The sequence below is a fragment of the Triticum urartu genome, chromosome 3A (assembly GCF_056163025.1).
Source record: "Triticum urartu cultivar PI428250 chromosome 3A, HENAU_Tu73, whole genome shotgun sequence".
NCBI classification, from domain to species: Eukaryota; Viridiplantae; Streptophyta; class Magnoliopsida; order Poales; family Poaceae; genus Triticum; species Triticum urartu.
Genome location: NC_141875.1, coordinates 638885789 through 638891682, shown reverse-complemented (window position 1 = coordinate 638891682; position 5894 = coordinate 638885789).

Sequence of the window (5894 nt, the reverse complement as noted above, 5' to 3'; positions counted from 1 at the left end):
GATCTCCATCGTAGCATCATTGTCGTCTTGCCAACTATTGCTTCTACGACTATCGCTACCGCTTAGTGATAAAGTAAAGCAATTACAGGGCGATTGCATTGCATACAATAAAGTGACAACCATATGGCTCCTGCCAGTTGCCGATAACTCGGTTACAAAACATGATCATCTCATACAATAAAATATAGCATCATGTCTTGACCATATCACATCACAATATGCCCTGCAAAAACAAGTTAGACGTCCTCTACTTTGTTGTTGCAAGTTTTACGTGGCTGCTACGGGCTGAGCCAGAACCGTTCTTACCTACGCATCAAAAGCACAACGATAGTTCGTCAAGTTAGTGCTGTTTTAACCTTCTCAAGGACCGGGCGTAGCCACACTCGGTTCAACTAAAGTTGGGGAAACTGACACCCACCAGGCACCTGTGTGCAAAGCACGTCGGTTGAACCAGTCCCGCATAAGCGTACGCGTAATGTCGGTCCAGGCCGCTTCATCCACAATACCGCCGAACTAAAGTATGACATGCTAGTAAGCAGTATGACTTGTATAGCCCACAACTCACTTGTGTTCTACTCGTGCATATAACATCAACGCATAAAACCAGGCTCTGATACCACTGTTGGGGAACGTGATAATTTCAAAAAAATTCCTACGCACACGCAAGATCATGGTGATGCATAGCAACGAGAGGGGAGAGTGTGTCCATGTACCCTCATAGACCAAAAGCGGAAGCGTTAGCACAACGCGGTTGATGTAGTCTTACGTCTTCACGATCCGACCAATCAAGTACCAAACGCACGGCACCTCCGAGTTCTGCACACGTTCAACTTGATGACGTCCCTCGAACTCCGAGCCAGCCGAGCTTTGAGGGAGAGTTCCGTCAACACAACGGTGTGGTGACGATGATGATGTTCTACCGATGCAGGGCTTCGCCTAAGCATCGCTACGATATTATCGAGGTGGATTTTGGTGGAGGGGGGCACCGCACACGACTAAGAGATCCAAGAGATCAATTGTTGTGTCTCCAAGGAGTGCCTCCCTCCCCGTATATAAAGGAGTGGAGGAGGAGGAGGGGGCCGACCACCCTTGGTGCGCCCCATGAGGAGTCCTACTCCCATCAGGAGTAGGACTCCCCCTTTCCATGTGGGAGTAGGAGAGGAGAGGGAAGGAGACAGAGGGGGAAAGGAAAGGGGGGTGTCGGTGTCAAAACTGGCGGATCTTGGGTAGGGGGTCCCGAACTGTGCGTCTAGGCGGATGGTAACAGGAGGCAGGGGACACGATGTTTTACCCAGGTTCGGCCCCTCTTGATGGAGGTAAAACCCTACGTCATGCTTGATTAATATTGATGATATGGGTATTACAAGAGTTGATCTACCATGAGATCGGAGAGGCTAAACCCTAAAAGCTAGCCTATGGTATGATTGTAGGTTGTCATATGGACTAAAACCCTCCGGTTTGTATAGACACCGGAGAGGGTTAGGGTTACACAAGGTCGGTTACAAAGGAGGAGATATACAAAACCGTATAGCCTAGCTTGCCTTCCACGCCAAGTAGAGTCCCATCCGGACACGAGACGAAGTCTTCAATCTTGTATCTTCATAGTCTAACACTCCGGTCAAAGTATATAGTCCGGCTGTCCGGAGACCCCCTAATCCAGGACTCCCTTAGTAGCCCCTGAACCAGGCTTCAATGACGATGAGTCCGACACGCAATATTGTCTTCGGCATTGCAAGGCGGGTTCCTCCTCCGAGTACACCACGGAAGAATTTGAATACAAGGATAGTGTCCGAACCTGCAAAATAAGTTCTACATACCACCGTAGAGAGAATAATATTTCCACAAATCTAATCTGCTGACTTGTTTTGGCAACATGACATTAAGCCAAGGCTTGGTGATTATTCGAACCATTTTTCTTCAACCAGCTCCACACATAGCGCGAGGCGGTTTCTTGACACGTCTTGTCAAAGCAGAGATCGTGTTCCCCTAATTACGGGATTCTCATCAATACAGACGTGGGTAACCCAACCGTGTCTAGGACTCCTAGATTATAGGCAAGTCCTAAACGGCCACGGAGAGGACGCTTGATATTCACCCTCTTTATAAAGGGACAAGGCTTTTACTTTTTTCCCTCCCGTGCTCAATCGAATCCTTCCCCCGCCTCGAGTTCTAACACCCAAAGCCCAGGTCAGGTGCTTCGGACCTTCAATCATGTCCAGATCCAGCCTTCAAGGCTGATGGATGCCCTCCTCCGTTATGGAAGAGGATATCAAGAAGTTGAGGGAGGCCAGATACCTGACCGCCGAGGTTTCGCATCGGCTGCCTGCCTGAGGGCAGGTCGAACCTACTCCCGAACCCAACAAGAGCGTTGTGTTAATCTCCCACTTCCTCCGAGGTCTAGGCCTCACTCTTCGAGGTCTAGGCCTCACTCTGGATCCCTTCGTTAGGGGTTTGATGTTCTATTACGGGCTAGATTTCCATGATCTAGCCCCGGACTCCTTTCTCCACATCTTGGCATTTATTGTCGTGTGTGAGGCCTTCCTCCGCATTGCCCCTCACTTCGGCCTGTGGCTCTATACCTTCGACGTGAAGCCGAAGACGGTCGAAGGGCAGTATGCAGCGTGCGGAGGCGCATTAATAAGCAAGATAGCAGGAGCTCCATGGCCAAAAGGTTCCTTTCCAGAGGTGTCCGGATTATGGCAACGGGAGTGGTTTTACATCACAGCTCCCAGGAGTGCCAATTGGGTGGCTTCCCCCGCCTTTCGCTCGGGCCCTCCACTACAACTGATGTCATGGATCAGCAGGGGGCTGAGCTGGGGTCCAGCCAAGGATGTGCCCATATTGTAGAGCTGCACTTAAGATCTCTTCGAAGGATATCTCAGTCTGATTATGGTGGTGCAAGTCATGCTGGTTCGCCGAGTCCAGCCTTGCAAACGTCGACCCCTCCGCATGTGGGAGTTCAACCCAGAAGGACCGCGTACTATTCAGAATTTCCTCGGCCTGATGCACGAGGAGATGTATAAATCATTCTTAGGACCCCAAATAGAGTGTCCGGACACTACCGAGGACGTGGGCCTGAGCAGCAACCGTACCGCCAACCAAGTAAGTAATCCTCTAGCCGAACACACCGTCTTTCATTTATCATGACGTCATTCTGAGAAATTGCTCTTTGATCAGGACTGGCTAACAAAGGCGAAGATGATTTGGTGTTCGGCCCCCCTTCCTGAGGGTTTGGAAAATCTGGTACTGGAAAAGATGCTCGAGCTAGCACCTTGCCCAGAACCCTCAAAGGAAGATAAAGGGGGGAATAAAGAGGGCGAAAGCGGGCCTCCACCACTACCTATTCCGACCGGGGGAACGGGCGCCTCCGCGAGGGAGGATAACCAAGGGGAGGAATCTGACATTCTCTCACCCCAGGGAAGGAAGAGGACTACCTCTGAAGATCTGGAAACCAAGGTTTCCAAACGGGAGAAGAAATCTCCACCAGAGAGTCCTGCCTTGGAGGGTGCTCTTGCCGCACAAAGTCCATGCGGGGATCTGCCCTCTAACGAGCTGTAAGTAATCAAAAGGTACTTTAATAGTGAAGATATACTACCTTACCTCTGAGGAAAATAACCGAAGCATTTATCTTGCAGTTCAGATCTAAGCCCTTCTCAGCAGAGCTCGTCTTCGGGGGATCTTCTTCCGGAGATGATGGAGAGCGAAACGCCTCCTCCGAACTCCCCCGCTCAACAAGCGGGCGACCTCGAAGTGTCGTCACGGAGGGCCTCCCCGAATCCGGTGAGGCCAGAAGATAATCCTATAGTCGCCCGAAGTCCCCAGCGTCCGGCTCTTGAAGAGAGCAAACAAAAGAGTCCGGCACCATCTGGTATGCGGTCGGACGTACTGAGGGAGCTGTTGGAGCGAGCGGCCATCTCAGAAGAACACCATATGTTGATGGGTACGGTGATGAAAAGAATTTCATCCGCTGAAAGCGGATTGCATGAAGCTTTTATGAGTCTACTGAAGGGCTTTGAGGTACGTGAAATGATATACGTTTTGATAGTACCGCACATTTTTAGGTGTGCCCTGTGTAGATAGTAGCCCCTGACACTCTGGTTGTCGTCGACAACGACGGCGAACAGAGGATCGTAGTCCTAGGTAATAACCAAACCGCCTTTATGTGTAGGTGGCTGGAGCTCCGGTGGCTGGCCGGACTCATGAGATTGCCAAACTAAAGCGGCAACTGGATGCGGCGGATGCCGACATCGAGCTTGTTAATAAGCGGCTTGACGAGGCGCAGGGTAAGTGGTGTTTTCTGGTGAATGTCACATAGTAAGAGCAGCGTAATGCCAGTATCTTTAATATGTTGTGACTGCAGATGGAACTGCCACCGTGGAGACCCTTCGGGCGGAACTTGCCCGAGCCAAGGAACAAGCAAGAATCAGTAATGCGGCCGCTTTAAAGGCGGTTGAAGAGTTACGAGCCGAAAAGGATGCGCATTGCGAGAGCAAGGATAAAATAGCCAAGATGGCTGTAAAGTTAAAAGACACTGCCGACCATTTCCAGTTCCTTGAAGAAGAAAACTGGGCGAGGGCGACGGACCTCGAGAAGGCCACAATGGCAGCCAAGGACACCCGCTCTCCCATGAGAGCGAAGAAGGAGGAACTGCGTGAAGCTGGGGATATTGCAGCTGGGAAGCCCTTTATACTGCAGAGGAAGTTCGGAGATCCGCGGTATGCCCCTCTGGATCGGCTGTGGAGTTCGGCAGACGCATATATGGACTTGGCGGTGAGCGCTGTTGATGCGGCCAAATACTTCCGAGATCAAACAGATCGTGAAGTGGACAAGCTGTTCTGGTCGCAATTTAACATTCTGATGCGGCCAAGTACTTCCAGGGTCAGACGGACCGTGAAGTGGACCAGCTATTTTGGACACAATTCCATTCTCCCGAGCGTCTGCTTTCATTGACTGACCAATTAGCCGAATGGGCCGAACTCAATAGGTTTTCCGGACTCGCCATGAGGTCTGTCGTGGATCAGCTGTGGCCGGAAAAGCCGAAGCCGAACGGCTATTTCAGCTTAGTGCAACAGTTCCTTGGTGCGGTGTCGTGCATCAATGCGATGAAAAGGTCGGCGTGTATAGAAGGATCACGAATGGCCTTTGCCCGTGTCAAAGCATACTAGGCGGAGATGGATGTTGCCACTGTTGCGGCGCAGGGTTCGACCATAGGCCGAGTGGCTGCCGAGCACTATTTTGAAGAAGTCCTTGAGGGTGCTCGTTTGATAGAGGCCCAGTGCTCGAAGAATATCATGTTTGAGTGACATGTATTCCCATTGTAAAAACAATGTTTATGAAATTTATTAAGGATGTATTTATACTTTTGCCTGAAAGTACTATGATGCCTCCTATGCGGCCGTTTATGTATACATGTGTATAACCTGAAAGATTGCAGTCGTCGGCTTCAGCCCCCACACATATAATGCGGGGGTGTTTGCAGAAGATGTGTGTTCACACTTAATCCAATGTCTTAGTCCTAATAAGAAGGTGATAGCGCGGCGAACTAGGCAACCGGACTATAATGCTTTAACACTTTCACTTAGCCATAGGAGTTTGACAGTGGGGCTACTATATAGCCCCTGGTGGCTCCGCACTCTCCCGAATTCGGGGTGCGTACATGTCTGGCCGGGAAACGGCCTTTCGTTAAGGCGGAGGAATTCTAACATTCCGATAGGTCATCGAGTGGTTGACCAGTCTCACGCTATATCATGACAGCCAGTTTTCGGCTTTCTCTACTGAGGTGCTCGTCCGGACGAACCGGGGCACAATCGCAGTAGTTCTCCTGGTGTCGCGTTAGCCGATAGAGCGGAACGTAAGGCAGCAAAACACAGGAGCCGGGCAAACCCAACATTTGA